Here is a 24212-nt window from a genome sequence, read left to right as displayed (position 1 = left end):
TGTAAATTTGTGATCTATTTCAGAAAGCCTGGGGTAAAGGTTTTTAATATAAGTAGATTCCATGTTTTGCATACTTGGACATTTGGCTGATGTGTTAATGGAAGACATTTTGAGTTTCAAAGAAATTGAAGATGCCATTTTGCACAAGCAAGCAATTTTTCAAAGTCAAAGTAGTAGTCCATTCTCAAAAAAAAAAAAAAAAAAAAATCAGAATAACTAGCCTTGCTGTTGCTCTGTTTACTTATTGTTGTAAGAGAAGTGAAGGTGATGAGCGTTTGATGAGTTCCTCAGTATATATGACAGAATAGCACATCCTTCTGTGTTGAGTCCCTGTCATCTTGTGTAGACACGAAAAGGGGAATTGCTTCGGCCTTGCACATCAATACTCCTTTGATGCAAATTCTCCATTGATTTTTCTTCATTGTTATCTGGGTATTGGTATGGAGTAAAATTAAGTTCCAAGCCACTGTCTTCCCTCCTGTAAAGTAAAAACAAACTCTTGGTTCCCATTTTATTTTATTTCCTCAGTTTGCTCCTTATTGCTTTGTGTTCATCCCTTCTTACTTCATGGAAGTCATTAAATAGCTGCTGTGATTTTTTTTAAGAAGGTATGAAGGGACTTTAATAGGAATTTCTTTTCTGTCTCAGAATGTTAAAACCAATTTGGTGGCTGCTTGTTATGGTGCTCTTCTTCCCTCCCCCACTGATGGAAACATGAGTGGTTTAATCTAGCCCCAAATTGCTCTACGGAAACGCTTTGCTCTTAAGTCAAAAAACTCAGTGCAAGTCTGTGAATCGTTTTATGAAAATACTGGATCGAGTTTCAAGCTTCGAGCCCCTGCTGATACATTAAATTCTTCATGGTATTGGCAGGGAAGAAGCAGGAGACCTTTCTTTAGCTAGATAAATAGGAGAAGTGTCAACTCCAGATGCCTGAGGGAGAGACTCCAGACAAGCTTTTAGTACAATTACAGATGGACAAAGTGGAAGAGACCCATGGGACTCATATGTGTATTGAATTTCATTTAACTTTTTGGTCACAGTGGAGAAAAGTCCTATAGCAGTCTTTAAAGCAGATATGCTTGTAGCCTTTTGTGTATAAATATGGGGATTTCACGCTTTTTGGTTTTTTGGGGTTTTTTTTGCATATGCATGTATATGTTATAAGTGTGCTGTAGTATTTTAGGAAATAGCGTTGGCAGAGGGTATTCAAACTTAAAAAAAGAAAAGTACCTCTCTTTCAGTGCTCACAGAACACTGAAGGGTCAAGACCCTTCCTTGGGATGTTTCCCAACAGCTGAATTAAGTGGACTTGCACAGGACTGGTAAAAAACTCAGCAGCATGGATGTTTAGCTTTGGTGCTGTCCTGACATCAGCAAGATTGTATGTGTAGAAGGGAATTTGATTTGCTCACCTGATGTTCTCTGCAGACAGTTAATGCCTTGTCTGATCTTTACTTGCCTCAGAAAGCCTTCAGTGACTCTTCACCAAAAAAAAAAAAAATCATAGAATTTAAAATCATAGAATAAAACTCGAAGTCGTTACTGTTTGCAGTTTGAGCAATATGTATCTGCATAGCCTGCCTACTTTTTCTGTATAAATAAGGATATTTGTTGTATTTTAATCTTTAGCCAAGCCATATTGCTTATCCTTTTAATGTTGTAGTGACTTGAATTCAGATTTGTTAGGAACATGTCTTTGAACGCACAATGCTGTCTGATCACATGCTCTGCATTATAAGTCTTGCCTTTCTGATAGTCTCTAAGTTACAAAATGAAAATGAAAATTTTTAATTACAATATGCAGTGTATTCTCTTCATGCCTTCTAATTAATGGAATTGGTTATCTTATGCATTTTAAGTGGCTGTCTTAATTAAGCAGTGTCAGCAATTGTGTTGAGCAGAATACTTTTACAGCCCATCACTGTCCTTTCCTGTAGAAGACAGACCTTTCTTTTCCTTATCTGAATAGCTTCTTTTTACATAAATTATACGAATTCTGTTATTTGAATTGATTTCTTCTGCACCTTTTCTGTGTTTTCATTTTAGGAAGTTTCTCTGTTTCTAATTCTTGTTCTTCATCTGCTTCATCCACTGTGACACACTGGCCACATGGAACTACCCAGGTTTAACCACTCTCACCAGTACTGGGGAGTGTGTGTGTGCATACATGTGTGTGTAACAGAATTAAAAATAATGATGCTTCTTATTTTACAAATAAAATGTTATGATTTTATTTGGTTGTTTGGATTGGGTTTTTTGGGGGTTTTATTTGAACTTCTGTTTTTGTCCATATTTTTAATCCTAATGATTGTGTAGAAAAGTTTGAAAACACCTTTTCCAGTGTGAGGTAATTCTGTATCTCAGGCATGTGCCCTTTTAAGAAAACACCAAGTATATGGAAGTTCACAGTACCCATGGTAGCCCTTGGTGGCAGTTTCTAGTTTCTTTGTGTGTGACTGAACTGAAATTTTGGCCCTTCTCTGAGGCATTCTTATATATAGCTAACTAATAGTTCACAGAATCACAGAATGTTCTGAGTTGCAAGGGGACCCACAAGGATCATCAAGTTCAACTCTTCAGTGAATGGCCCATTAGGGCGTCAAACGCACAACCTTCATGTTAGCACCATACTCCAACCAAATGAGCTAATCTTGACAGTTTACTTTAATCCCTGAATTAATTAAAACTTTTTTTTAAAATCAGTGTCTTTCGTCTACCCTGAGCCCTCCCTGTAAATTTTTCTCAATCAGTGTAGATAATGTAACTCTTGTGCTTGTTGTATGTGGAGGTCAGATGAAGGCCCAAGGTGGTATCATAAGACCATAAAGTAGTCAGAAGTATCTGGCCAGTTGCCTAAAATACAGAGAAAGTTTGAACTGATGTTTTCATAGTTTCTACTGCTCTTTGTCTTGAGGACTTACTGGAGGAAGCACTTGTTATATTTAATGGCTGCTATCAGTGGATCGTTTCTTTTGTCATTTGTTTCATCATTTCATGAGCAAATATGGAAATAAGCATCCAGAGCAAATTGTGGCTGTTTTCTTCAATATAATTGTGTCTTGCATAGAAAAAGCACTTTCTTGAGCCTAACATTTCTCAATATGCTTTGATGCTGTCTTAACTTGTTTAGGCAAATATAGTGAAGAGTTGCTATCTAGTCTTCCTTTCTGTGTTTATCCACATTTTCTAGGGATCAAAAGAAAATACACCCAAAGCACTTAAATCTGTGATCTGTTCAAAAGATGCTTACTGTCATACTTGTAATAGCCTGGAACATCCTCTCACTACTATCATGCTCCATGTGTTTTGTTTGTTGTAGTTCTACAGGAATTTGCTGCTTCTGCTTAACTTTTTAAAAGTTACCTGATAAGCCATAAAATTAATTTTTTGCTGTTTGGGTGAAATATTGGGGTGTGAAATTATGGCCTTTAAGAAGAAAGTCTGAATTTTGCTTTGCCTTTTTAGTTATAGAGGATGACTTCTTAAGCATGTATTAATCATTTCCATTTGAGAGCATCTTATTTTTTTTTCTTACTTAGAAAAGCAACAAAAACATTGAGCAAAAAAAGCTTCTTAGACTCATGGTGTTTTGCACTTTGGGATACTATTACACATGCTTGTGATTATCTACTCTGCAAACAATTGTCAGAAAACTTCATCTGTTTTCCAAGTCCCACAGAAGAACAGATGTGGAATTAAGTTTCAAACAATGTACTGTTAATCACTTACATCTGGACATGAAATAAACTGGAACTCAGTGGGAACTGATTGGATGCTTTGCTAGTTGAGCATGGAGTGGAGAATTTGCATTGTTCTCAGTCTTCATTCTCTGAACAGCCCTTTGAAAACAGTACTAATATATGAACAAGACAAGGGTCTGTTTCCGATATTTAACTCTTTCTAGAGAGCCAAAATCTTAGGGGACCACCTGAATGTAGCTGGACTATATTATGTGGATGAATATGGAAGAGAGATTGTGTATGTATGTGAAATTTTCATTTATTTGAGAGCTCTTTTGATGCTGTAAAGGATACTGAGGAGTAGCTGCATATCATTTGTGTGCTTTCAAAAACAATTACTTAAACCAGTCGGCTTTGCCTGTAAGAGATTTAAAGTCAATGTTCAATTGCTGGAAAACCATAAGAAAGCAATTATGCCAGAAAACCTACTCATGTTGTGTTCTAAACCTTAGCATTCATTGGAAAAATCACTTAAAAAGACAGCTTGTAATACCACTTAAGAAAGCTAGTTTTGGGGAGAAAGGATCACTGTTTTGGGACTCTGGAACTTAGAGCTTCAACTTTACAGTGTTCTTATTGAATGAATTCATCGTATTGATGAATCAGAGCATTAGAAGGTCACTGAGACCTGAGGAATTGTTGGATTCTTTTTCTTGGAAATATTTTTTTTTCCTGCTTGATAAGAAAACTCATGGAAAAAGAGCTACTGATACTTGTTCCTTGTGTGATTGCCCTCTTTGAAGTATGTATAGGTCTAGAAAAATACTACCTCCTTACAGGAATCTGCATTTTCTGCTGCTGTCGAATTGAATCTGCTGTTAAAATGTGTAGCTTACATGTATGTGATTATTTTCGGCTACTTGATCCCATGTAGTCTGGAAATAATTTGCCTTCCTCAACCTTTGAAATAAAAAAGGGAGTGGGGGTGTGAAGAGAGTGTCTTAATGAATTTATTGCTTCTTAAATCTGATTAACTTGATTAAGCAGACAAGATTATGACATATTTCTAGTTTATAGTAGTTCCTTGAAAGCTTTTTAACTCCCTTAGATGTTTAGCCTTAAATTATATTAAAAGGTTAAAAAGGCTATGAATTCAGTTATGTATGGTTTTTGGCTTGAAAATAACAGTTATCCTCAAAGCTTGAAACAGGGCATGAGGAGATCAGTGATGATGCATTTTCCTGCCTCCCATGGAGTTCTCTCCTCATTGGCTGTTCCTTAACTTCTCACCTTCATGTTCACCATTATGTTTATTCTGGTAGTAAGCAAATGGCCAAAGCAAATTAAAATGTTAATTCCTAGTAAGATAGCAAAATACAGTGTTTTGAGAGATGGAGAGAACAGAAGGAGCTTTCAGAAATGTTTGTTTTGTTCCAGAGACATGTTGTCTTCTTAGCTTGACTTTTGGAGAGATCTGTGAAGCTTAGACCAGAGTTTATATATTCTTTAAACAAGTCTTTCATATGGATTTCCTAGGGCTGTTTTGCTTGTGCTTTGTGAAGTGACCAATTTCTTTCTTTTCTTTGTTTTTGAGGAGGTCTGCTTGACCTTAAATTTTCATGTTTTCTTTCAAAATAACTTTCTTTCATGGATGTTATTTTGTTTATACGCTTTGCAGAAGGAAGAAAGAGATAATAACATTCAAAATAAACATCTTTATACCTCCATATCTTGTTTTTTAGCCTTTATCTAGAATTAAATAAATGGCTAAATATTTCATGTTCTTTAAACATGGCTTTGTGAATGTGGTCAATATGGATATGGTGTGCATTGTCAAGACTTAATAAATGTAGTTGTCTTCTGCCTTTAATAATCAAAACCCTGGGATACAGGTAATAGTCTGTATGGTGCTAGTAGAACTCAAATAAGAAACAGCATTTTTGATGAATAATACTTTGAGAATATTTTAAAAGGGTTTAGATTGCATGGCTTAGTTTTAACAGAGGGGTTTGCTGAGAGGTGAGTGAGAGGTATGCTACCATACTTAAAAAAAAATCTTTGGATGAGAGGGCCTTTAGCAAGGGAGTTTGTTCCCTTTTCATGCTTGTGCTATTCTTCATATTATGTTTCATTAATTTGTTAATTTTGTGAATTTGTTTCATCATGTCATCATCCTCTGACATAGAACTAGAGAGCTTTCTTTGCTCTTCTTGAAAGGTTGTTGTCAAAATCATGCTCTTTCAGATGGTCAAAACTTTTATCTGAGTTTTACTCAGAAATGGATGTTAAATAATAATTTAAAAAAAATTTAGAGGAGTTTAAAGAATACTTATAACTTCTTACAAAATGCATACTGTGACAGTCTTGGAAGAGGATGTTACTGACTTCAGGAAAAACTAAACCTAGATTTTCTGTTTGTATTGCCAGAACATTTCTGAAAAGACTCTAGTTTCTCTAAAAAAAAGTTTCTCTAGCAGTGTTTAAGTAAATTTGCTTCAGGAAAAGCTTAAAATGACAAAAATTTAAAAGGCATAAAAAAGCATCACTGTGGTATACAAAAACACAATTAATGTATTTTTCAGTTGCTCTTAATTCACACCATCCCCAGGCCAGTTAATTCTTTAATCTGCAAATTAAATATGCTCTTTAACGCTTACCAAGCAGAGGCTAGCTCGTTTCCTCTTCCTTGGTTTAGCATCAGAGGAGTGCCTCTTCGTGGGTTTGTAAGCTCCAGTTGGAAAAGCATTCTAGATGGAGATGGCTCAGGACTTTCAGAGGTCTGCAGAAACTGCAGGGTATTCTCCAGAGCTGGAAACTGGGCAGATAGGACTTAAGTAAGGATTTTCATTTCTATAACATGATTTTACTGAAATGCTCAACAAAGGTACGTGTAACATTATTCAGAGTCTCATCTTCATTTAGTTTTTCTCACACTGGGTTTGGGTTTTGGGTTGTGTTTTTTTATAAGACTGAATAAGGGTTCTAAGACATGAGCTGTAGAAGAGCTGAATACAATTTAATTTTTAATTAACATGTAGTATTTTTAGCCTTGAATTAAGGTCTTGAGTGCATGATAGGCATGTTAAATGGATAATGTCCAGATAAACTATTGATAGAGGGAAGTTTGCTTTGACGTCAAATTGAATGGTCTAAGCTCAAGATTTTGTCACTTAGCAAAATCATTGTGTGAATCACTGAAGTCTTTCAGGATTAAAAAGCAGGTTTTTTCAGCGGAATAAGGTCATAGGCTATAATTTGATAAACTACTGTTTGTGTGTATATTTTTGCTGCTTCAGTGTAGATGTGTGGAGAATGTGTGAAAGTTAGTTCAATGTAGAATATATGCATAGAGTAAACAATTTTGTTTTTCTGACACCATAGAGAAGTTTGAATTTGTATTTTGAGGAGACTTAACAGCTTGTTAGTGTCTTAGGAAGTTGGGCCCTAGTTCTGTGTTTGGTTGCTTTGTTAGATATCATGTCTCACATGCAAGGAGTGTTGAAGTGTTAAAGCAGATCTGGTTTTATCTGGGACAGAGAGGATTGTGCTTAAGTGTTTTTCTTTTTTTCTTTTTTCAGGATGAAACCACAAACAAACAGGTTCCTAATTCAGTCATAATGCAGCATTACTGGAAAACGCAGGAATGCTATCAGGCAATTTGGGCAGTCTGATGGTTGTTTCATTGATTTGTAATAGTTGCATCACTATGATGATACTCTGTAACTTTGGCTGGAGAAGGAGGTGTGGGATTAAAAACCGAAGGAACGCTGCAGCTGTTGCTTTAAAGAGCATGTGTGGTACAGATTAAATAAAATAATTTTTTCATTGTTTATGACATAACAAAACTCCACAGTTGCCATCTCTAGACCTTCAGGAAAAGATAACTGTCTTGTCTCCCTTGGAGACATTCTCTTCTGCTTCTGCCAGAAGACAGCTTTGTTTGTAAATTCAGGATTTTGCAAGCCAGTGTGTGGTAATCTGGGAGCAATAATTCAAATGCTAATAAATACTCATTAAAGTTGTTACTTATTAAGGCCAGCTGACATTAGGAAGAATAGCCTGAGCTTGCCAACTGATTCTAGCTCATTGCTAAAGGAGCATGCCACTGGTTAGAGCATTTGATTACCAACCACACGTCAGGGCTCCAGGGCACTCATGTGCTTCAGCTTCCTCTGGGTCCTGCCCATGCTCTTACTTGGGTGCCCAGAAGGGTGTTTCAGCCCAGCCTGGTGCCATTCAGTCCATGTTGGAGCTGTGTTGCCAGTGTGTTCTGGTCCCCCAGTGCTGTGGTGTTGACCTGGAGCCTGCCTGTGTCTGGAGGTCCCTGGGCTACCCGTGGGGCCCGCTCCTCTCGTCATCTGCACAAGGCAACAGGTTGTTAGGCAGTGCTGGCCCCAGGATGAAGCTGCTTTCTGAATCACTTCTTGTCTGGTTCTTCTCTGTGGTGGCTACCTAAAGCAGCTTTATGGCCCAAACAGAGCCAAGGAACAATTTTAGTGGCTGTAGATGTACGTAATGGAGATACTGCTGCAAAGCTTGGGCTGCCTTGAGGTGGTAGAGGGTTGTATGGAGCAGGACAGAAATGCTGGCTGTGGTGTAACTCATGGTGCAGCTGTGGAAGGGGGACTTGCCATTTTGCTTTGTAGTCCCTGTAACTCAGAGATGCGACTCAAGAAGCATGTTGTAAAGTTAACTTGCTAAGTGCTTTTACACTGCCTTTAAAATAAACAATTTATGTCCTTTTATCATTGTGGATAATGCTAAAGATAAGAGCTCCCACTGATTTCAGACAATGGGGGACCAGACTCGTGTCTGATGTTCTATATTACTAACTACAAATAAAGATTTATGCTTGGCTAAAACAAACCTTAGAAGCCAAAACAAATTTTAGATAATAACTTTACTAAAGCTAAATTTGCAAATTTTTGCTTTAGTTGGAAGTGACTGCCTTGTATAAGAAATGTAATTTGATTCATTTACCACTCAGTGCTACTGCATTAGGTAAAAGGCTAAGAGGATCTTTCATCTGCAGTGCAGGTCTCTTAATGCTTCTGTATTTATTCTGCTTAGTTTTGTGAGAATTGCTAGGATTATAAAAACGTGTTATTTGGTTTAAACATTTTAATGATATATTATATATTATGTAAAACTATGCTGTGTTGCTTTCTTGGTTAAGGTGGTGCAGTGTGGAAACTGGCATTAAGAGCAGGGATCAGTGTATTAGGAGTACAACTGGCTTTTATTAAATATAAACTTCAGGGCAGGTGCATTTGAGTAAAATATTTTTGTAGTATGAAAAAGGATTTTTTCTTCTGTACTCTTTGAAACAGCTTGTAAATTAAGGTTCTCTATATGACTTTTGAATTTGCTTTAAATAACATACATATAGATATGTAGCATGATCTTCTAGAAAAAATTAAGTAGATAGTACAAAAAGGAAAACTGTATTTTTTTTCTTTTATAGGTTTGTGTGAAAGAGAAAACAATGAGCCTCAGAAGAATTGTTAAAAAAAGTGTGTTGTATAGCTTGAGCTGTTAGCTTCCTATGGTGTTTAGCATTCTCATTAATTTAGAGGGCAGTTTTATTTGTGAGGGTCTTTTTTAACCTGCTATCAAGGTATCCCTAAAGAACATATTTTGTCCTTGTTTTGCTGTTATTTCTGAAGGTAGTCTTAGTGACGCCTATGAAATGCTAATTTTTTTTTTCCATTTAATTTTATGTTGTTCTGCATTGATAGCAAAAGACAAAGAACCCATTGAATGCATTATTTCTATTCATAGTGACATAATTGGTCATACAAACCTTCTTGAAGTAAGCAAATATTTCTTTGATTTCAGTAGTTGCCGTTACATAATACATGGAAGTATCACACAGTAGTATATCTGAAGAAAAAGCTACTTGAAAAGGATGTTTTAAGATACAGCAGATATATCTGTATTTTTTTTTTTTTATTGTATTTCTGCTGGGGAGCCTAAGTATATCCACTTCCTACCGTGTACAAAGACAGGGTATGTGACATGGGAATGTTACCAAATCCATTGTGTTCTTTTAGCAGTGTCCAGTCTATTTGGTTCTCCTGTTGACTATAAATAAGAGAACTTTAAATCAATTGCTCTGCTTGTTTTAGAGTCTCTTTCTCCCTTAGTTCTGCTAAGACATTTATCCCTTGCAAATGAGAAGGGAGATGAAAATGAAGAATGTAGTGTTTCCACCTTTTTTGGAAGGGTGGAGTTGGTGCAGCAACCTTACAGCTAGCTGAGTAGAAAGGAATAAACAGATTTTATATATTTTCGCCAAGTGTTCTAGAAATCTGTCTGAGCTATTGCAAAATTTGCAAGAGCTCCTGAGAGAAAGAATGAGAGAATACATGTGTTTTTCCCATTTTGATTTGTTTGGGAGGATTTGGCCTTCTGCAGCTTGAGGGAAGTGCCTGTGTGGTGATGGGATAGTGGAAGATGTGTAGACTTTCTTCTTGTTAGCTTTGTCACAAATTTGGTGGCAATTATATTTTAAAATGTGGTGGTTTAAAATGTAATACTTACGTTCCTCTTTTTTGAAAATTTTACGTTTCTTTTGTTTCTGTGTGCACTTGAGGAAAGAACACTGCTGTGCCTTTGGCCTGTGGATGTCTCTCTGAGAGAGAGGCTTTTCTACAGCTTCCTCTGTGGGCTGATCCTGTCTTACCCTTTACTAGTCTTTTTTAGGGAGCTCAGACTCCAAGCAAGGAAATTTTCCTTAAAAGCATCACCTAATGGATTATTTAGATAATTAGGTTTGTTTACATGTACTTAAAATTGATCCTACATTCTTTGGTACTTGAGTTTAAGAGGAACAATTTGGCCCTTTTCATTCTTGAAAACAGTCTCTGCCTCTGCTGACACTGCGGTATTTTCATTGCCATGCTAACTGTTTTTGAGACAGAAAAGTTGAAATAATCACAGCTGGTTGGTCCAGTCAGTTGGTGTTTTTTGGTGTTGTTTCCTATTTTTTTTCCTGAAAGAATATTCTATATGCCGGGAATTCAGAGGCCATTTTAAGCTGTGCTTGACTTCTCAGTGCTCCTAGTACATTTTCCTTTGTCCTCAGAAGCACACTTCATTGTAAGTTCTGCACCAGCTTTTCTGGTTTCTTTTTTTTTTTTTTTTTTAAACCATCTTCACCAAAGCCAAATTATCTCCTTTTGTAAGAGTGAACTGACCTTCTGACTCACTTTGTTCATTTATATAAGGAAGGAGAGAACTTTATTTTTTCTCTCAGAATTTATATGTTTCTGACCATGGCCAGGGATTGGATGGTCAGGATAACACCTTCCCAACCACACTGGTCGTGAGAGATGTCCATCACAAGACATGTATCAGAAAGAATGTACACATATCTATGTTTACTGTTCTAGGAAAGTCTTTAGAAAATTATGTCAGCAAGCTCAGAAGCTGAGTTTTCAGGGTGACAGGGAAGTTCTTCATATATTTTGTTCTGATAAATGTATAAAAATGCAGGATTTGCTGTTACTGTGGGAAATTCTGTATTTCAGTATTGCTGAATCAACCTAACCTTACTTTTATCACCATAATTTATGGCTTTTTGGTAGTGGGGATGCAAAACTGTTCAAGATGTGTTTTCCTGAAAGTGCTGGCTGAAGATGAATAATAGCTTATCAGTGGGATCTTAGTCTGTAGACATATCCCAGGATATTCTTGGTCTTCCTTGTCACTAGGGCTAACTGTTGGCTCATGTTTAAACCCTGCGTAGCCAGTGCCCAGTCTCTCCAAGGGATTAATCCATCTCAGGTACAGGAATGTATGTTTGTCCTTGCTTAATTCCATGAAATAGGATGGCAGAAGTTGAGAGGTGCATTTTTGGGATGACGAGGCTATGTGGTTCAGGTTTTTATTGCAGTAGTTTAGGAACTTTTGGAGTTTTTCCTAAGTCATACCTGATTTTAAAGTGTTATTATAAATTCCCACAGAATTTATTATTATAAATATTATACAAATATTATTATAAAATATATAAGAATTATATTATAAAAATATTATTACAAAATAATCTTAAATGTATTTTTAGATCTTGGTATACTTGGTTAGTAAAATAGAGGAAGAGAAAAAGAGTGATTTTATTCATGCTTAGTTTGTGAGTCACTGCTTCACAGAATCACAAGATCACAGAATGATAGAATGGTTTGGGTTGGAAGGTTATCTGCTTCCAGCCCCCTGTTGTGGGCAGGGATATCCTCTACTAGGTCTGGTTACTCAAAGCCTCATCCAACCTGGCCTTGGAAACTGTGGCTGGGGCATCCACAGCTTCTCTGGGCAACCTGTGCCAGTGTCTCTCCACCCTCAGAGTGAATTTTTTCTTTACATCTAATCTAAACCTGCCCTCTTTCAGTCTAAAGCCACTTCCTCCTGTTCTGTCACTACATGCTTGTGTAAAAAGTCACTCTCTTGCTTTCTTTTAGGCCCTCTTCAGGTACTGGAAATCTGCTAGAAGGCCGCAGAATCACAAAATAGGTTATGTTGGAAGGGATTCACCACAGTGGATCTGTGTTCTGATCTCCCCACTCAAATAGGAACATCCTGGAGCACATGGCATAGGATTGTGTCCAGGCAGTTCTTAAATTATCGGTGAAGGAGATTCCACAGCCTCTCAGGGCAATCTGTTGCAGTGCTCAGTCACCCACAGAGTAAAGACGTTCTTCCTCATGTTCAGGTGGAATTTCTTGTGCATCAGGGTCTGCCCATTGCCTCTGGTCCTATTGATTGGCACCTCTGAGAAGAGCCTGGTCCCTTGTATTGATACCCTCCCTTCAGATACTGATAGACATTGATGAGGTCTCTTCTCACTTGTCTCCTCTCGAGGCTGAACAAGCCCAGGTCCCTCAGCCTGTCCAGCACCTGGGGGTATTGGCCACTCTTCCCAGCTTTCTATCATCAGTGAAGCATCTGCCCCGTCATCCAAGTCATGGATGAACAAGTTAAACATTACAGAGTTGAACCTTGAGGGACATCACTAGGGACAGGCCTCCAGCTAGGCCCTGTGTCACTGATTCCGACCCTCTCAGATCTGTTTTTTTTTCTAGTTCTCCATCCACCTCACTGTCCACTCATTCAGCCCACATCTCTGAGTTTGTCTGAGGAAATCTACTGAAGTTGAAGCAGACAATATCCACTGCTGTCCCTTCATCCATCCATACAAAAGATGGTAGTCAGGTTGGTAAAGGAGGATTTAACTGAGTGAAGCCCTGCTGACTATTCCTGATCACCCATGTGGATAGCCTTCTGAATGAGGTGTTCCATCACCTTTCCAGGGATCAAAGTGAGGCTGACTGGTAGTTCCCTGGTCCTCATTCTTTCCCTTGTTGAGCACTAGTTTGACATTTGCTTTCTTCCATTGTGAGCAACCTTGCAGTTGTGTCTACCAGCTCTCTCAGCACTTGTAGATACATTCTGTCAGCACATACAGACTTGTGGATGTCAAGTTTGCCTAGGTAGTGTCTACCCCTACCTTCTTTGACCAAGGGAAAGTCTTCATTCCAGTATTGCTTTACACTGGTCTCCTGGGTCAGAGAATACTGAGGACTGGTCTTGTCGGTGAAGTCTGAAGCGAAGAAGACAGTCAATGAAATGTGTTCTTCTGGCTTCTCTTCATTCTCTGTTACCAGGGTCCCTCCCTCCATTTAGCAACATAACTCTTATTTTTCTTTTGTTAATGATATATTTGAAGACATCTTTCTTGTTGTCTTTGACATCCTTGGTCAGATATAATTCCAGGTGGGCCTTGGCTTTCCTGGTAATTTCTATTACTTTGACAGTCTCACTGTATTCATTAGAAATGGCCAGACCCTGCTCCTAACTCCTGTGTATTTCCTGCTTACTCTTGAGTAATGACAGGAGTTCCTTGTTTATCCATGCAGGTCCCTAGACCCATTTGCCCAATTTCTTCCTCATCAGGATGCGTTATTCTTGAGTCTGGAGGAAGACCAACTGTCTTTAACCCCTATTTCCTGTAAATCCTCTTACCATGGGAATCTTCCAGTAAGATTCCCGAAGGCCATGGTTACAGTCTTACTTGCTATCCTGCTTCCTCTTCACCAGATACTGAACTTCACAATCTCATCATCACTGCAGCCAAGGCTGCCCCCAGCCTTCACACCAGCCACAAGTCCTACCCTACTTGTTAGTATGAGGTTGAGCAGCACACCATTCCTCGTGGGATCCCCCACCTGTGACAGGGACTAGTCATCAGTGCTTTCCAGAAATCTCCTGGACTGTATTGTGCTTTGCTGTGATGCTTCTCCAGCACTTGTCAGGGTAGTTAAAGCACCCCACAAGAACCAGGGTCTGTGACTTTGAGGCTACTTCCAGCTGTCTGTAGAAGGCCTCATTTACTTCCTCCTCCTGATCAGATGGCCTGTAGGAAACACCCCAGAGTCTTCTCCAGGCTGAAGAACTCCAACTTGCTCAGCCTGTGCTTACAGTAAATGTGCTCCAGCCATTTTCTGGACTCAGTTCAGTGGGTCCATGTACTTCTGGTGCTGGGGGCACCAGAGCTGGATGCAGCACTGAAGGTAGGGTTTCACAAGAACAGAGCAGATAGGGCATATCACTTCCCTCTTCTCCTGGCCACACTGCTGTGGATGCAGTCCAGAATACGATTGGCTTTCTGGGCTTCAAGTGCCAGGTCTTATAAAGCCCACCAACAGTCCAGTTCATTCTTCTCAGGACTTCTCTCAATCCACTCTCCACCCAGACTGTATTTGTGCTTGGGATTGCCCTGACCCATGTACAAGACCTTTACACTTAGCCTTGTTGAGCTTGATGAGGCTTGCACAGGCCCCCCTCTCAAACCTGTCAAGTTCGCTCTGGATGTTGTCTCTTCCATCCAGTATCTTGACCACACACAGCCTGGTGTCATCACCAAACTTGCTGAGGGTGTGCTCAGTCCCACTGTCCATGTCCCTGACAAAGATGCTAGACAACAGTGGTCTCAAAACCAACATCTGAGGAACATCACCAGCATTGGTCTCCTCTTGGACATGAGCTGTTGCTGGAGCTCTTTGACTGCAACCATCCAGCCAATTCTTTATCCACTGAGTGGTCCACCTATCAAATCCATGTTTCTTCAGTCTAGAGACAAGGACCATGTCAGATGTTTTGCACAGGTCCGAGTACATGAAATCAGTTGCTCTTCTCTCATCTATGACCCTGTAATTCCATCATAGAAGACCAAATTCATCAGGCCTAATTTGCCCTTTGTGGAGTCATGTTTGCTGTCACCACTCACCTCCTTATTTTCCATGTGTCTTAGCATAGTTTCCAGGAAGATCTGCTCCATTGTCTTGGTGGGCACAGAGGTGAGAATGATTGGCCTGTAGTCTTACTCTTCCCCTTTTTTTAAAACAGAGGTTATAATTCCCCTTTTCCAATCAATGGTAACTTCACCAGACTGCCACAACTTCTCAAATGTGGTGGATAGTGGCTTGCTTCCTCAGAATGCGTTTCATCAGGTGCCATGGACTTCTGCACCGTTAGGTCCCATAGACTTGTGCATCTTCAGTTCCTGAGGATGGTTGCAAACCTGATCTTGTCCAACAGTGGGTGGTTTCTCTCTCAGCCTTTCTTCCGAAGAAAAATACTCCAGTCCCCTAACCATAACCCTGCAGTTTACAGCTTCCTCACAAGTTGAAATGGGTATGTGTTGATCTCTTTTCTCTGATGAGCACTGCTACGACCTGGGAAACCAGCATGAAGCTGTGTTCCCTGGATATCAGGAAAAGGTTCTTCACTCTGAGGGTGGTTGGGCACTGGAACAGGGTCCCCAGAGAAGTGGCACAGCACCAGCCTGACAGAGTTCAAGAAGTGTTTGAATAATGCTCTCAGGCATATGGAGTGGTTTTGGGGATTATCCTGCACAGAGCTAGGAGTTAGACTCTACTTACGGGTTCCTTCCAGCTCTGGATATTCTATGATCCTATGATTGTCTTAATAGTCCTTCACTGGACCCTCTCCAGTAGTTCCATGTCTTCTTGGCCTTCTACAATTCAAGCAGCGTAGCCAGAGCACTTGCCAGTGAAAACCAAGGCAAAAAAAGTCATAGGTTACCTCAGCCTTCTGTATGTCCGGGGTAACCACATGTCCTGTTTCCTTCCAGAGAGGGACCACATTTTCCCATCTTGCTTTTATCACCATCATACCTATAGAAGCTTTTCTTGTTGTCCTTGATGTCTCTGGTGAGGTTTAATTCTATCAGGGCTTTAGCTTTCCTTGCCTTATCCCTGGCTTCTCAGACATTTGCTGTCTGTTCCTCCCAGGCTACCTGTTTTGCTTCTGCCCTTTGGTTTATGTCTGTCCACAAACTCCTTGTTCACCCATGTAGGCCTGGTATTTCTGCCTGACTTCCATGTTGTTGGGATGCATCCTCCCTGAGCTTGGAGGAGGTGATCCTTGAATATTAGTGAGTCTTCTTGGCCTTCCTCCCATCCAGGGCTTTATCCCATTAGTGACTTCACCAAACAGGTCTCTGAAAGTCTGAAGTCTACTCTCCTGAAGTCTGGGGTTTTAGTGCCATCATGGTTGGAGTCACGTCTAGCATGCTGGGTTTCCAGCCAAGCAGAAGTGGCCTGGTAGTGAAATGTTACCCCTGTGCATATAATCTCTTACAAGCAATGTTTTTACCATTCCAGCCACCAGTACTAATCATAAGTATTGTTTTGATGGTTTTGGCTCTGTACCTTTCCTACATTTTACATCATTTATTTCTCTAGGTATTGCCAGGCATCTGAAGTGGTTGACTAAGACCTAAGGATTTGGAACAGTGGTGAGTAAATGGAATTGTGATTATATTTTCTGTGTTTTCACATGCTGTCTGACTCTGAAGTTTTGCTACTGTATGAAGGATTAAAGATGTTCAGTAGTTTATGTCTTTTGAATATTTTCTTCTGAGCACCAAGTTCCTATTCAGAGCATTCAGACAACTTTTTAAAGCCGAGATTTTAAGAAGGAGAGGAGGAGGTAGTCTCATTGGCTGCTCTTGATAAGACAATCCACTCCTCATAGCACCCTGACTTTGAAAAAAACTTTCAAGTAGCAGTTCAACCTGTACTTATTGAAGTGGTAACTTGACCCATCGTATTAAAATAACGATGCCCGAATTGGCGTTTCAGAATAATGCAATTTTTTACATTTAGCAATTATAAAATGAGATACTATTCTAGAATACATCATTATAGAATATCATTCTAGAAAGCTGAAGTAAGTTAATAAATTACTCAAAACTGAATATTTTCTTTCTTGAAACTGCAAACTTTGTTGTTTTTAACTCCCTCTGTGCAAGCTGTGGTATCCTTTGCAAAGTTAAATTATTCTCCTGATCCCCTATGCTTATTGCTGATTCTTTGCACTGTGTGTGCCAAATACTTATCATTTTGACTAGAGAAGAGTGCGAGAAGGATCCAAGTAAGAACTTTAAAAGTTTCAAATTCTTAAAAAAGTGAGTTTTGTAATATTTTTATAAATATATTACCTGCACTTCCCTGTCTGTAGGTGTAGGCTGTCAAAGAGAGCCTTATAAATGCACAGATAAAATCAGTGTTACTTGTACTTTATAATCGTAGAACAGAAGAGAATCATAGAATCATTAAGATTGGAAAAGACCTCCAAGATCATTGCGTGCAACCCTTGACCAGATGCCACCATATCAGCTAAGGACATGAAGTGACACATCCAGTAGTTTCTTGAACACTTCCAGGGATAGTGACACTACCATGTCCCTGTGGAACCTGTTGCAATGCTTAACAACCTTTTAAGTGAAAAAATCCTTCCTGATGTCCAGCCTGAACCTTCCCTTGGTGCAGTTGGAGCCATTTCCTCTTGTGCTGTCACTGTCTGCCTGGGAAAAGAGGCCAATGGAAGAAGAATAAAATAATACTTCCAAAAAGCAACTGCATTTTGTTGCCAAGAGATAGTTATTTGGAATAAAGTAATGTTTCTGATTCTCTGGTTTCCATGGCAGAGCCAATTTACATGAAATATTTATTATTTAAGGGATTTTGTTTGATTTCAGTGCAGTTGGTAGCAAAGGTTTAGAACCCATGTATTTTGTTCCATGTGCTGTTGACTTTGGTGACCAGTGAGAAACCTTTGCCTTGCTTTTTTATTAGTTTTTGCTTTAATGGGCTCTGAAGAATATGTTTGTTCTTCATTTCAAAAATTAGCATTTAGTTACAACTTTGAAGGAATCTGTTTAGAATATTTGCATTCATGTAGGTCTATATTTATTATGACCTCTCTATTTCTGCTAGTATTTTACTAGAAAAAGTAGATAAGTGAATTTAAAGTTTTTTAGTCAGTTCCAGATAATTCTTTTTTTGCCTCCATTTTAATCTAGCCCTCTGCTCCCATCCTGCACTGCCTGACAATTATCAGGACTAAACTGTATCCATGTTAACATGCTGTATCCATGTTATCATCTGTGCACAGACAGAAAGAAAGCATTATAGACAGTTCATATATCTTTATTCAACAAAAAATACAGGTATTCTTTTTTTCAAGCTTGATGCTGTTTTAGAATGTGATACTTAAGAATTAAAGAGGCTCTTATTAAATTAGAATTAGACTCTTATTAAATTAGACTCTTATTAAATTAGAATTGCTTTTGGGGTAGAATATAGCTTACTTTATAATAATGTGCCTCAGACCAGCTATGGAGAGAGTTCTGTGACACTTAAAAACAGAACAGCAACACTAGCATGTGCATTAATATCCAAACTTAAAAAACATCTTGAGTGACTGCAAGTAACATCAGGTGGGAAGCCAGTGTACAGGGTGTATGTACCAAATGTAGTGGTGATGATGAAATTGGACAGTTGGTAAGATTAGCTCTGTAATATGTTAAAAAGAAAATTGAAATTATAAGTTTTCCTCCATAACAAAATATGTAAATAATACTCTCTGTCTCTAGAGCACAGCAAAATCGAGTTGTCTGCATTTTATTTAAAAGCATTGTGTGATTTGTCTTGGGGAAACATTTAAAAATACTTAAACACTTACTTGCTTAAAAATTTTCAGCTGTAGCAAAACAATTAATAATATTGTAACTGGAAGCAATCAATAAATAACAAGGATAAAACTTTAAAGGATCAAATTACCTTCTGCTAGTCTCTTAATAAAATCTTCTATTTCGCTTACTCTTTTGAGCATTCACATAGATCCTCACTTGTGTGTGCTCCTTTTGTTGCAATATAAGTAGGACAGAAGCTTATAATGCCTTTTCTAATAAACATGATGGATAGACTCTGAAATTGTATTAGGCAAGAGAGCACCAGTTATTTTCGTTTTTCCATGTAATATTAGCCAAGAAGTGATTGCTTAGTGCAGGGGTGCTAAGATCCTTCCAGGACCTCACATCACAGTTTCTGGTAATCCACACTCCAGTGAGATGAGTCAGCAAAAGTAAGTGCTGTGCTAGATGCTGGTGCTGGACATCTCTGTAGGTGTTAATGTGCTTGGGGAGTGTTAGTCTCAAAACTCTAATGGGTGATAGTAAAATTATTGAATATGTGAATGCTTGATCCTGTCTTCTAATAGCTGAAGTTTCACCAGCCACTTGCTGGTATTTTTGACAGAAGATGATACAAAGCTGCAGTTCTTGGACCATGGAGTTCTGTCATTGCAGCTACTCTGGAACCTGCCAGCTGATGTGACATATATTCTTTTGTGGTACATGAAAATAAATGTTTCAACTAGCTAGTCCTGTTCCTCTTCAGGTACTACACTTACCTAACTTTCCTAGATAGGATCCTTGGTGGGCTTTTGCCTTGGAAACAACTGTGAGAAATCAAGGTGAATGAAAGCAAGCAAAGTGTCTTTCTTCAGGTCTTTCCTTGTGATGTGATAACCATCAGAGGCGGAAAAGCTGTGGTTTGCTCAAGATGTTCTAACTGCCATCTGTGTGCTGAAATTTGCCATGTGATGGTATTTTGTGACTTCAGGAATAATTGTGTTTCTGATTAAATTCTGCCATATCTTAACCCTGAAATAGAAAACTTGTTGATAGATTTGAAGTGACCAAAGGGTCTCTCTCTGTGTGTTAAATCCGTGTAGTTGGCAGCAGAATACAGATGGGGAGAGGGAACTGATTTTAGGGATTTGTGTTTGGTTTGGGATGTATGATTCTGTTTCTAAAAAATACAGTTTTGTACTATGTACATAACAGCACAGAGTGGGTTTGTACTTTTAGAAACAAAAAATAGAGATGTGACCAGTGTTTCTGTATTTATTTGGATTTATTATAGCCAGGTTAAATAGGAAGCTATACTGCTTTTCTTTTTTGAACCATCTCCTTTCTGTGTCTATGCTTTGCCTTTTTTATTTTTCATGTAGTTCATCTTGGTTTACTCCTTCTTTACATTCCGTACTTTAGGATGATCTAAAAGTACTAATTACAAATTGCACCTCAATACTATTTAATAAAAACAAAAATAAGGGTGGATTTTTTTTTCAATTTTCTTTCCTTTTGTCTGTCATTAGAGGGGAGAAAGGACATGTTACTGAGTCAGGAAAATATTATGGTTTCAAGTTCTTTCCTTCAGAAGGCACTGGGAACTTTTAGATGGTGTAAACCACACTGACCTGATAATTTGCTTATGAAGTAGCAAATACAATGGTTCATTTTGGTGTTATTATTTCTGGAAGCTAGTGTGGTTCTTGTCATGGAGATGCCATACCACAAATAGTGAGTTAACAGGAATTGCTGCCACAGGAAGAAGTGTGATGTAATGCATAGAGCTGCCTGTCCCAACTGCTGCATTTGACTTCTGCCTCTGTTATTAATCTGCTAATATTAGAAAAGGTACTGATTTTCTTACTCCTTTTGTCAACTTAGGTTGCAGGGTCTTTTTGCATGTATTGAGCCTCAGTTTGTGTCACTATGCTTTGGTACCCTCATTTGCTATAGTATTGCAATTTTTCCTTGCAGTTTCTCATTAGCTCTCAGAAACTCACTGTATTATGTGGAATCCTGACGACACTTGAATATTTATTCTACAAGAGGAAAGCTAGTAATACTTTCCAGAGCATGGTTTAATATTGCATTTGGTCTTGTGCTGATTCAACTGCAGGCTGATGCCAAAAGGGATACTTCAGCCTATTCTTTCCCGCTCTTACATCAGCCCCCAGTCCCAAGGTGAGTTCAAGGTAAGCAGCTGAATCAAAAAAAAAACCCACTAACTGCCTGGGAAGGAAAACTAAATCAGGAAACTCTGCTGGCCTGGCTTGTCCTGTGGATGAGAAATTACTACATGCAACAAAAGGGACTAAGACACAATAAGCAGCTGGAAGTAGGTGGGGAGAGTGATACTGTTTCTTTCAGCAACAGGTAATAAATATACCAGATGAGACATAGTATGGAAACCTAGGCTTATTAAGCGCTGCATTTTACAACCGTATTTTGAACACAAGAGTGTCTTGTAATGGATGTGACAGCCCAGCTACAGTTCTGATGATATTAGTTACTGATACTAGGTATTCTTCACTGGACGTATTTTTTTCTAATACAACTTTGTAATTGGTTTTTTTTCTTAAAGTAACAGTTGTCTTTGTTATCCAGCTTAAAATTTCAGGGCGTATTTCTGATGCCTAGATATAACCTTTTATTTAATTTTTATTTAATCTGAAGTTCATTTAACTCTGAAAATCAGATGACAGGAGCTGCTCTTGATGTGATAGTTTCTATAGACCTTATATTCATAATTTCCCCTTTAGACTCTGACAAGAAATTTGATTTGTCCTTGAGAGTTATTTGTGTAATTCGAGTTGATTCTTTGAAGGGCATTTTTCACTCACTGCCCTTTCTCTTAAAAATGTATACAACAGGTTAGATTGGCTTCTTTGATCTTGCTTTCTTTGTGAGCGTCATGTAATAAGATCTCGTGTTGAAGGACCTGTCTTTTCTTCCCCACTCACCATAAGTTTCCATGAAATAAAAAAAAGGGTGAACAGGACAGAGGAAGAGAGACATGAAATATTAATATGATTTTGGAAAATGTAGTGACTAACTTGAATCGAGGAGCCTTTACACATGCTTGTGAGGACATGAATGTTTCCTGTCAGTTGCATTCATGGGTGAGGCTGCTGAGTGAATTCAGCTAAGCAGGAGGAACAGCAGTTCAGCAGCAAAAAAAGCAAGTGTGCCTCTGAGAATGCTGCAGCCCAACAGGGACCCTGGCTCTCAAGCCGTCTGTGAAACTGACCTAGCCAATGATGTTGCTGAGATTTCACATCTGTTATTTCTTCCTGCCCACTTCTTTGGCAACGGCCAGTCTTCATTTTTTCCATTATAGGCAGCTGCTGGAACTAGAAAGAGCTTGAGCTCATTTTCAGATGTGCTAAATAGACTACATTTTACCTTTCTTCCCTCCCTCCCCCACCCCCTGTTCTTCTACCACATACTGCAGCATACTGACTTGTTTCCAAAGTGCAGGATTTGTGAGTTGCATGCTCAACATGTGTCTGAAGATAAGCAGATGTGTTACCATTGTGCATGCAAATAGTTTTTTTAAAAAACAGGGCCATCATAACATCTGGGAAAAGATATATTCATAAAAATAAACTCAGTGAAAGGAGAAATCTATATACATTGTGTCAGAGCTCACCAACATTTTCATTGAAACCTGCTTTCAACCCTGGCTGACTGGACTTTATGAAGAAAGTAAGTGCACAGAGCTCAGTGGTGGAGCCAAATACTTTATTACCAACTAGAACTGAGCTGCTTGAAATAAAGAATTCTTTTTGCATTTCTTGAGGCTATCCTACCATTTTTCTTCAATGCCCCATAGTGGAATTCTCTTACTGGCCTTATTAATCCTTCTGGCCCTTTTTAGCTTAAACTATTGGAGCTGTTAGATTATTTCCCAAAAGTATTAAATGGAGGAAGGTATTACAGCCTCTAAGCAATCTAGAAAATAACCTGTTGATGGGTGTTCAAATTTATGCATCTAAAACTGTGGAGTTGAAATGTAAAAATACAATATGTTTTCCCAATAATTTATAGAGGCAGGAAGAAGCATTCAATGATAGTTACAAACTGAGGCCAGCCTGATGAGCAAAGGTTGCTGGCTGCACTTGTTGCGAATACCAGGAGCCAGCAGAATTCCTTCACTGATTTTTAAATCAGCATGAAATAATAGCAGAGATGTGACTTAATCAAGGTCATCTACTAATATTTGTAGTAAGGTATCCTTGACGGCTGAGTGCTGTGGTCTGATCATGTTGCTGCAGTTCTGCGTAGGGGCAGTGCTTCCCTCAGAGCAGTGGTCACCTGGTAGGTAATGCAGAAGGACTTGAGACAAGGACTGTACAACAGTGAGAGAATATTACCAGCTTTCAGTGCCATGGAATGGGTGAGAGGAATGGACGGGAGGGGGTGAGGTAACATACCTGACCCAAAGGTGGGTCAATCTTATGTATGCCTCCTAAAATACTTCCAGATGTCCATGAAATATGCATTTAAAATAATTATTTTATTGTTTCTAAATATTGTTATTCTGGTGAAATACAGTTTAAAAGCCTGATAAAATTCTATACTGCTGTAATTGAAAAAAATTGCTGTACCAAATGTAGGCTGATTACTTTCTTTGATTCTGCACTTCTTATGTCTCTTTTAATCTGTTTTTTTCTCTAAAGCAAAGTAGTTTTGTCTACTTGTAGAAGGTTGCCATTGTCCTTTACCAGATGGTTTTTTAATCTACTTCTTACAGAAATCATGCAGGAAGATAAATATTTTCATAAAGATTCTTTTAGGGGTAAAGTCTAATGCAGTAGACAGTGAAAAAATTTATAATCTCTAAAGATTTATGGATTTTATTAAATGAAGGAAAAATCTTTCCCTGCAGATTTTTTTTTTTTTTCATGTATTGGAAAAGTTGAATCTGAGAACAAAAAGAAATTCTATACTAGGGAGGTTGAAAACATGCCTTGAAATCCAGCTAGTTTTCCAGATTGCGTTGAGCATATTTCTCTCTTGAAATGGGCTACTATTATTCATATTTCTTCCTGAAACTGTCAAATCCATTAGAAGTATGATAATAAAATACTCTTGCATAGTTAAAGACAACATTATATTTAGTGCAATTAAAGCATTTTCTAGGTCTGCCTCCCTGCCATTCTCATGGGTGGTTATCAAGTTCTTTTTGTTACTGTATTTTATTTTTTTTTAATGATTGTTTTTCTGACAGCTGGAGGGACTCTAACTCAGAGTTACTACTAGCATACTAAGGTTATGTAATGTAGAAGGGATGCTCATTGGGGATGGCTTTGTCTGCAAGTGAAATAATATAAGTGAATCAAAAGAAAATGGACCAGATGCCACTGCTTTCACTTGGGATGTCTTTATCCCATTTATTTTTACTTCTTTTAATCACCAATCTTTGTGTATAATTCCTTCTTATTAAAGGAAATTAATGAACAGTAGTAGCACACTAATTTTGGTACATTCCTGCAAACTATTTCAAAAATACATCACTCCCATTTTAGGAT

The 24212-nt window shown here is 38.4% G+C and overlaps 1 protein-coding gene across 3 annotated transcripts in view; it reads left to right on the top strand.

Annotated features, from left to right (window-relative positions):
- Positions 1–24212, top strand: part of LHFPL2 (LHFPL tetraspan subfamily member 2) — a 120077-nt gene that overhangs the window by 45119 nt on the left and 50746 nt on the right. Inside the window, exon 2 of one of the 3 annotated variants that reach the window (XM_014258871.2) lies at positions 16445–16497. The exons of the other annotated variants lie outside the window; for them this stretch is intronic. The gene's annotated coding sequence lies outside the window, so the exon portion shown is untranslated. The remainder of the gene's footprint in view (positions 1–16444; positions 16498–24212) is intronic. 3 annotated transcript variants of the gene reach the window in all.

Source organism: Pseudopodoces humilis, chromosome 4 (assembly GCF_049639895.1).
Source record: "Pseudopodoces humilis isolate 2021_Gansu_Grassland_sample_001 chromosome 4, ASM4963989v1, whole genome shotgun sequence".
Taxonomy (NCBI): domain Eukaryota; kingdom Metazoa; phylum Chordata; class Aves; order Passeriformes; family Paridae; genus Pseudopodoces; species Pseudopodoces humilis.
Note: the sequence above shows the minus strand (reverse complement) of the source record. Positions and strands in the feature narration are given on the sequence as shown.